The following is a 10,504-nucleotide window of genomic DNA, read 5'->3' as shown; positions in this document are numbered from 1 at the left end:
GATAATTGGATGCAAGTCAGGAGGGACTTAATTGATGAATTACAAAGCCACTTTGATAACTATACCTAAATATGTAAGTATACAGGAGATCAGATGAGTTTCTACAAACACGTTCATATTTGGAAGCAATCCATTAGATGACTATTGGATGACTTTTCCTAAAGCAAGATATCTTATTACTTTTAATTATAATGTTATGCTAATATTGATATCTCAAATTCAATGTCTTACTTTTTTTCTACTCATATCAACTCCATTACCACAACCCTCTCAAAAGATTATTGCAATTGGATTTATTAACAACAGTCACTTCATACAAGTATTTTTTTAAGACTTTTTGTTAACAATTATTATTTCATACCACGACCCTCTAAAAAGGGAAAAAAGAGATTTTTTTAACAATTGTTAACCATGATTTTTTTAATATTTTACTTTTTTACTGAAGGTATTCATGAATCCAGGTTCACCAATGCCAGTGATAACAACTGGTTAGTTAAAATATCATGCTTCTACAGTAGAAGGATGGGCAACTCTATATGACAAGAACATTATTGCTTTTAAAGATTTATCACTGAATGTTGCAAGCAAGGAGACAATTGGCTTGGATAATTAATAAGTGTTTCCATTATTCAATTTTTTTTTTCAAATGATTTGGTCAAGTTATTATGTAATAAGTATTTAAGCTTATATACTATTTAGAACAACTTTAATGTCTCATACGATGTTGAGATTTTATTTATAACAACCCATAATAATTTTATACTACAATATAAGTAAAGAAAATAGCTTTGATGTTTCAAAGAAAATAATTTTATTCATTCAATAAATATAACAAACACTTAGAAGAATATTTACAATTATTCTGAAATACATAATTTCTCAAATTTGTAAACACCACACAACCGGTCAAGATACTCAAAGGACCAGAAAAGATAATTTCTCCAATTTGTAAATACATAATTTCTATCAACGAAGCAAGTCTTGATTGCTTTGGAACATAAAACTTATCAAAATACTCAAAGAACTGGAAAAGCCAATGGAATTGAAACTAACTATGATTTTTAAGTACGTATTTTCTCAAATTTGTAAACACCGCACAACTCCATGCTAAAGAAGATTATAGAAAGCACTTTTCAGTATTAACATACCAAAAATGGAATCCACAAATTGCAATTGCAAGAAATAAAACCCACAGTTGGATTTGCAGGAAATGGTAACCAAAATTATCACGTGTACCTCTTTGGCTATATTCTTGTATTCCTTCACTTACCCTTGGTTTGACAGGCTTAATTAGCATGATACTACGATTCTTTAGGACCAACTCGACATAGTTAATGGTCCATTTCTTGGTGCAATCATCAAGTTCTTTTTCATGGTTACAACAATGATTATGAGATTTTTTTTTAATTTAAAATTTTTATAAGTTTTATAGGTGGGTGCATGAAAAAAGATAAAAATTATAATAATGGTAAATTAAGGATTAAGTGGGGTATATTGAGAGATAAAATTAGTTAAAAACTTTTAAAGTGTTTAATTTTCAGTCGGGGCTTACTAAAAACTTTTAATAAGGGGTAAAATATGACCACTCAATAAAAAAATAAAATAATAGGATGGGGCTAATTGAACCTACCAGAATATTCATTAAACCCATTTATTTAATAGACCAGCTTAAAAAAATTTAAACTTTTATGTTTTACTTTACAAACCCATTTTAGTACCAAATATACCCTTACACACACACACACACACTCTTTCTCTCTCTCTCTCTCTACACACTCTTTTTTTCACATATGGAACATATATGTATGTATGTCTGTACGTGTGTGTGTGTGTGTGTGTGTGTGTGTGTATACATATACTGCTAAATAATAATAGCTAAGGAAAGGTGAAACTCTTCGTACGTAGAAAAATATAATTTAATCAAATCATGTTTTTAATTATATAAATTAAATTATTTTCTATTTATTTTTTTTCATATTTTATATTTTTAAATTTTGATTTATTATAGACAAACAAGAGAGTTTTGCTCAATAAATTCTTAATATCTTAGTATAAAGTATGATAAAAATGGTATTTTGACTTATTGTAGACAAATCAAATTTTGGCTCCCTAAGTATTTAATTCATAATAAATTTAATGATAATTTATACAATTAATCTCTTGGGCAATAACAAAGTAAAAAGAAAATAATTTATTAAGTTATATCTACTACCAAGCATAGATCCATAACCCTAACTAATTTATTTTCATAGTTTCACTTAAACTAAATAACATGAATTTAAATTATATTTTTTTAGTTTTTATATAAATTAAAAGAAATTAACAATTTAAATTTTTTCTCTGTGGATTGACCTCAGACTCACCGAGTTATATTATAATAAAATACTCTTATATTTGGGAGTAACCAATACTTTTGAGTCGTGTCAATACTTATATTTCTCTAAATAATTTCTAAACTACATATTGCCAACATTTAAATCATAATCTAAGGAGTTAACTACCATTTGGACCTCTTTAGTATCATCATCTTGTAAAGAATCTGCATCACTATCACTGTCACATTGGTTGCCCTCACTGTTCTCACTATCACTGTTGTCGTCAACATGCACAATATCATCAACAAACACAATAGTTGGTTCTTATACAGTAGGTTCTTCACCACTATCATCACTATAAATCCCTTTGTCTGACCAGTCTAATAGCAATTTATCTTCAACAAGCATAGTATGTGGTAATTGCACAACAGGTTCCTCATTATCATCATCATCATCATCATTATCATCACTGTCAATTCTTTTGCTTGACCAATTTGATAACAATTCGTCTTCGTCTTCAACTGAATGGTTAACTTTTGGTGCACCTTGATGTATTGTCCATTAGAAGGATAATTCAACATATTTATAACTTCTGAAGGCAGTTGTATTCCCAAGTTAAACAATATTTATTGTTAAATGGAGCCTCTACACATTGAGAGCATAAAACTGGCACAACTTCAACTTCAAATGTATTTAATCCCATTTAGTTATGTATTCCAAATATGAATTTCAACCCAAAATTAGAATATAACATTTTGTTCTTTGGATTCATAACATTTAACATGATTTTTCCAATTTCATTTAACATGTATACACCAATTATCTTCAATGCTTCAGCCTTTATTCTATAAACAATATAATCTTCAGAGTGAATCAAACCAAGATGGTGATTTTCTCTTTTGAAATAAATCACTAAGTCCACTAGAGACAAGCACACACATTAATCAAGCTTTTCAAAAACAAAATAGGAAATAAACTCCATATAATACTCAAGCGAGTACACGTTAGTCAAGTTTAAAAAAAAGCTCCAATTTGTTCAACTCAAAATATATAATTGCAAATGAGTATTTCAATTAACATACAAAAACAACCCCTTAACATACAAAAACCAGAACCAATGCAATTTATCATTTAAATGCACTTCACTTCAATTAACACACAAAAACATTACCCATATAAACCACAACCCATTTTGTCATTTCTATATTCTAGGGTTTGCAACAGAAATTAACTTAACACAAATTCAGATAATTTCTTGCAATTTCTTACATCTATTGATTAGATAATAGATATATTACATTAAACAAGTTTGATATATGAACATACCCAACAACCCAACGCTTCACTTATTATCTTTCAGCAAAATTAGTTTACCTTTTGGATCAAACTCTAAATCAAACTCCATGATGTTAGCTACACTTGTTTCATGATTAAATATTGAATGTATTTGATGAAAAGCTAGCGGAAATGAGCGGAAGTGGCTGCTTATTTGGTTGTTAGATCTTCTTATATATATGAAAACTTTCTCTTTAAGATGCGGGAATGGCTAATCTTTCACCTTATTTTTTTCTTTTTTTTTTCTCTAAGTTACAGTGAAATGACATTGTTTCACAATTTTGGTTTTTAAAGTTTCAGTGAAATGACAACATTTCACATAGATGAAACGACATTGTCATCCAATGAAACGACGTCATTGTCCAGTCATACATTGTCGTTTCACCTAAATTGTATGACATGTCATTTTTTATCATACCTTCTTCTATCTTAAAAGACTAGATTATACTTATGATGTTGGCAATTGCAAATGGTAGCTAACAGATTAGTGGTCGGCAGATGTATTTTGTCAACTTAAGGTAAATGACTGATACACTCTTAAAATGTTATAGTATATTTGATAACTGAGCAAATTATGGGTATACAAATGATAATTTTTTTTAAAGTTATCTTATAAAAAGAATGAAATAAAATTGTGAAATAAATTAAAAGTACTTTAGACAATTTAACTCTTTAGAAAAGCTCCACAACCTCTACTGCTAAAAGTTTAAAATGTTAGCTTTTACTAGTAGAGGCAGAATAATTAATTTAATCACTAAAAACTCTAATTAAAAAAAGCATTTTTGGGTATTGGATAAGCCATACTAAATATATGCTTAATGGATAAATTAATAAAATTTAGGGCTTTTATAGAGGTTTACAAGGAATATTTGACTTTTTAATTATAGTATATTAATTCTAATGTAAAATAGAGATTCTATACAATTGAAATTGTTAATTTTAATGGTTTTACAGGAATTAAAAGGAAAGTATAATATTAAATAGAGAATTTACATAGATTTGATAGTTTATTTAGAAAAAGATAATTATAAAATAATAATAAATTGAAAGAATAACAATAATTTTGGAATTCATGTTCATTTTTATATAGAAAATAATAATTTATCACAAATGTGGAGCCTCCTAATATAGTTGGGCCCTAAGCAACCGTATAAGTTTATAAGTGACGAAGTCCAAATCACAAATTTCACCGATAAAACCCAGATTATGAGAAGCAACACTTAATTGCTAGCCTTCTCACCTCGGCTAACGAGAAAAGTTCTTATATATATATGTATATACACACTATTCTACTCAAATTGCGCCTATAACCCACAATAGAGCAATTTCCAGTTTAATTTTTCAACTGTTGGATTGTTTTCCTCACCATCTAATGGTCATTTCACCATAAAACAAAAGAGATGTGGTCATTTACCATTATGGCCAACTAGCTGGACACAAAACCTTAATATACAAACATATCCTAGCATCCAAACGGAAGAATGAAAAAAAAATTAATATAACATTTTTAATAATCATGGTGATTCAATTATTTCTGTCCTAATTTAAATTTAATTGATACGTAATATGTATCATTCATTTATTAGATAATAAATTTTATAACTTATAAAATTAATATTGCACGTCATTATAACTCAAACGTTGGAATCTTTAATATTTTTCCAAAAACTAATTGGAACCTCTAACCTTTAATCTCACTCTTAAATTTTTAATTATTTTATCTTTGTTTATTTTATATTTGTATACATAAATAATAAATTGGAGGTTTTTTTAATTTATTGAGTTACACAAATTATAAATTCAAACTATATGCTTTTATTAGTGTGAAAAAAATAATAAAAAATTTTGCTAAGTTACATGATAACTTACAACAAACTTAAATTAGTAACCAATCGTAAGTATTTCACTTACTAGCATATTCTTATTACTTCTTTTAGGTAGATATAAGTTACATTATATGTAACTTAGCCAAGCTCATAAAAAAATTACAAACAATATGTAATCTTATCCAAGAAAGATTTAATTAATTAATTAATCAAAATATTTCTCTTATATAATTTATTTATATGTGCCTTGGGGGCAAGCATTGGTATAATCCTCTAATTTAAGGTTACATCTTACGTACACAAACTAAAATCCAAGAACTTATATTCAATATGAAAAAGAGAAGAAAGATAGCAAATTCATTCATTTGAAGTGATATTTGGGGAGACCGAAGCATCCTCAAGTGGACTTTTAAGAATTGAAATAGGAGGATCATCCCACCAATTTAAGTATTAAGATTAACCCCAAATTAGCAAGACAATCAGCCACTAAATTGCCTTATTTGAAGGTGTGTGAACTAGTACCGTGCATCCTACGAATTTAGCTCAAATGATCAACCATCTGATATGCCGACACCATGACAGCTTGAATTTGGCATTTTTAAGACAAGCTAAAGTCGAACACAAGTCACTTTCCAAATAAAATTCCATCCATGATGTAAGCTCAATAGCCTTTAAAATGGAATGATGGCCAAGAGGCTGCATAAAACAACCTCAGAAAGCACCATTAATCCATGAAACATAGCACCAAAAGTTGGAAGGCCTGGTTGCCAACCCATCTCTATTGATTTTGATAAAATGAACTCTTGTTGAATGTCAAAAGATAGTGATGATAGATGAGAATGGATGCCTGACACAAGATAAATGCAAAGTGGAATAAATTGGCCAAGATGCATCACCACTACATGGACTGGTCACTCTAAGAAAGCTAAGGTGGCTAGTAATTAGATTTTTTTGTATTTTGAAATTGCAATAAGTGATTGTGAAATCAAAGGCAATTTCGTGCTTTTCAGATATAGTAAATTGCAACATTACAACAAACACTACAACAAAAATAGGTATATTTGACATTTATTATTTGATAGTTTTTATAAATTGTCAAATATATTTAGCACTTTATTAGATATTATGTATGCTTAAAAAATAAATGACAGTTAGTGCAAGCATAAAACAAAAATTTGACGGTGTTGTAAATCGTGATTTGTGGATATGGATTCCACTAATTGGAAGTGCTCCCCCCATTTATGTTCTTCTATTATTAACAAATGGAATTGCTCTCCCATTAATGTTCTTATATTATTAAGAAATGTAAGTGTTCTTCCCACTAATTCCTATATATTGCTCTTCCTCTGCTAATAACATTACAATTTATTTCTCTATTAGAAACAAACTTATCGATTGCCTCAAGCTTGCGTCTACTAAAATTTATATTGTTTTAATTCATTGGTGATTCCACATATGTACCAAGGGGTGTACCAATTGAAAAAGGTTTTTGTATTCAAATTTATAACACGTTATCAGTACGATCTCGCTATGGTACAGAAAGTATTCTATCCCTTTACTCTTTTATTTTCCACAGATTTATTTAAAATTATTATTCCAAATAAGGCTAATTATTTACACTCTTATCAATATTTATTATACTAATATTTGTTTATTTGTTTGTGATAATGTCTCACTTGACAAAATTATAATTTAACACCTTGGACAAATCTGGCAAAAATTATTTATCTTGGATTCTGGATGCTGAAATTCTTCTTGATGCTATGGGCCTTAGTGACACAATAAAAATAATAATGACTCATCCCTTCAGGATTGAGCTAAGGCCATAATTATTCTACGTCACCATCTCCACCAACTATTGAAAACAAAATCTCTCATTATAAAAGACTTATATGTTCTCTGTAGTAATTTGTACGAAAGATACGGTTATTTAAGGTCAGTAATTCTTCTAAATGCTCATAGTGAATGGAATGACCTCAGGCTACAAGACTTTGAGTCAGTATATGAATATAATTATGCTCTGTATAGAATTACTTCACAACTAAAACTTTGTGGAGGAAATATTATTAATGAGGATATGTTGGAAAAATATTTACAAAATTTCATGCTTCTAACATGGTTGTATAACAACAATATAGAGTCTGTTAGTATACAATTCTGACTTGATTGCATGCCTTCTTGTAGAAGAAAAGAATAATGAATTATTAATGAAAAATCATCAAGCCCATCTTATTAGTACAAAACTAATTTTTGAAGTAAATGTTGTCCCACATAATCGTGATGACAATTATGAAAATGAGCATAGCCGTGGCCGCGGTCGTGGCTGTTATTGAGGCTGAGGTCATAATAAAAAATTAATTATTATTGCCCTCGTGATGGTTATAAGGACCATAAAACACTTGTGATATATTTGGAATGTCTGGTCATTTTTTGAGACAATGTCGTATTCCCAAACATCAAGTGGATATATTCAGGCATCCCTAAAATCAACGAGAAAGAACGTTGAAACAAACTATGTTAATGACTTGAATCTAGTGGAACGTTGAACTTTGAACGTTGAAACAAATTGTTTCTTATATTATAAAGAAATATAAGTGTTCCTTCTACTAGTGCCTATATATTGTGCTCTTCCTCTACTAATAACATTACAATTCATTTCTCTCCTGAAAACAAACTTATCAAATGCCTCAAGCTTGCTTCTCCAAATTTATAACAAACGGTTTTTAAATTAAACATTAGGTATTAAATTATTAAAAAAAAGCCAATTTGTCTTATTAAGTGAAAATAGTAAAATACTACTTAAAAAGTGAAAAATAAAACAAATAAACAATTGACTCTTCCTTTGTCTATTTTTCTTCTTCACAAAATGCAAAACACAAATTATTTTTCACAAAATGATGAATAAATAAAGGTCGTTGTGGGCCGTCATCATTTCTCTTCTTTGATCAAAGCTTCTCTACAACCAATATTAAAGTGTCAAGCCTCTATCTTCTGAATCAGACCCTTTTAGACTCAAATTTCATCTCCATTCTCTCTTCAAGACAAATGCACGAAGAAGTTTAGCTTGCTTCAGTTTCATTTGCTTCTCAAATTTCAGAGGTTTTTTTTTCCTTTAATTTTGATTTTTTTTACTTCTCTCTTTCTAATTTTGATAATTTTAGGGTTATACTTGAATTAATTTATTTTTAATCAATCTAAGGTTGATTTAATTTATTTAAGTTTCATATCTATTCCCATTCAACAAATAATGAACGTACATATAATTTTCATTTTCATTCTCATTTCGAAAGAATCAATTTGTTTTATCTTTGGTTAGTGCACTTCTCTTCAATTTTTGTTTATTTAACCTAAAATATTACTTTCATTCTTCTCTTCAAGCAAATTATAGTGTTTCTCCTTTAATTGATTAAACTAATGAACAATATTTTCTCCTTGGTTCCATTAAGAACGACATTGATTTCAGGTAATAATTGAATGTATAATATTTTCAGTTAAAATTACTTAAGCCTTATAATAGTAATATAGATTTGAGATTTATGTTCTGTTGAAATGATTTTAGAGTGTTTTGCTATTTGAATGCACGTTACTTTTTATGAAATGTCCTTTTAAAAGAATATTTTTATTTTTCACAAACATTTTACGAAAATGTCTCTCATAATAGTATTATACTGCACTTTGCTTTAATTTGTTATGTTTTATACTTTTTAAGAATCGAAAATTACAGAGTTGCAACAGTTTTCAAATTGCTTGAAGATTAGAAGTAATGTTAATTTGTGCTGCAACAGTTCAATAGGCTATGCACAAGTTAGGACTTTGGTTGCTCAATTAATGAAGCCACTCATCAGACTTGAACTTATATCTATTGAATCAATATAAATATTTAATGGAATCAATCCCAAAAGCTTCATTTGATTAATAATAAACTACAAATATTTATTTATGACATTTGTTATATTCTTGACAGTCATAGAGACACAGTAGCAGAATCTATATTGGGGACATACTGGTTGCTTAATTAGTCAAAATGTGATCTCATTGCCTTTTTTTTGGGTTGATTTTGTAATTTTATGGGTTGATTTTGTAATTTTATAGGTTGAAAAGGAGCTTCGAGTATACGACCATCAAATATAAAAGCTTTATTTGATGGCAGTCAATAAGATGGTGAAGCTGCTAATACAGTAAAAATGATTATTGATGCATTTGACACATGTAATGATGATCCTAAGTCTTTTGAAACTCTACTTAAAGATGCTGGAAAAACCTTTGTTTCCTAGTTGTGTGAAATTCACTAAGTTATTTGCCTTACTAAGACTTTACAACATTAAAGGAAAAAATAGATGGTCAGACAAAAGTTTTTCAAACTAAGTTGTTTATCAAATATGCTTCCTGATAATAATGAAATACCTTGTCCATATATGAAGCAAAGAAGACTATGGTTGCATTAGGCTTAGTATATGAAAAAATACATGTAGTGTCTTAAAGATTGCATCATGTATACAAAAGAATACAAGGATTCATTTGCAAGTTGCACTTGTGGAGTGTTAAGATAAAAGAGTACTAAGAAAAGTAAAAGAATTTCTGCTAAAATGTTGTGGTATTTTCCTCATATACCAAGGTTTAAGAGGATGATTCAATCTCCTCGAATTGCAAAAGACTTAACTTGGCATGCCAATGAAGGATGATCGATGGAAAACTACGTCACCCAGTTGACTTACCATCATGAAGGCTAGTAGACAAAAAATGTGCCAAATTTTAGCACATAAGAGAAATCTTTGGCAGACTATTTTTGCAGGTGGGATAAATCCCCATAAAAACCTTCACAAGACATAATTGTTGGCCAATTGTTATGATTACTTATAGCCTTCATTTTGGTTGTGCATGAAGAAAAAATTCATGATGTTGACCATGTTAATATCTAGTCCATGATAGCCCAATAATGATATTGATGTCTATCTAGCACCTTTGATTGATGACTTGGAAACTTTATGGGAAGTTGGTGTAGAACTTTATGGTGCTTATAGACAAGAG

The sequence above is a fragment of the Citrus clementina genome, unplaced genomic scaffold, assembly GCF_000493195.1.
Source record: "Citrus clementina cultivar Clemenules unplaced genomic scaffold, Citrus_clementina_v1.0 scaffold_6, whole genome shotgun sequence".
NCBI lineage: Eukaryota > Viridiplantae > Streptophyta > Magnoliopsida > Sapindales > Rutaceae > Citrus > Citrus x clementina.
Note: the sequence above shows the minus strand (reverse complement) of the source record.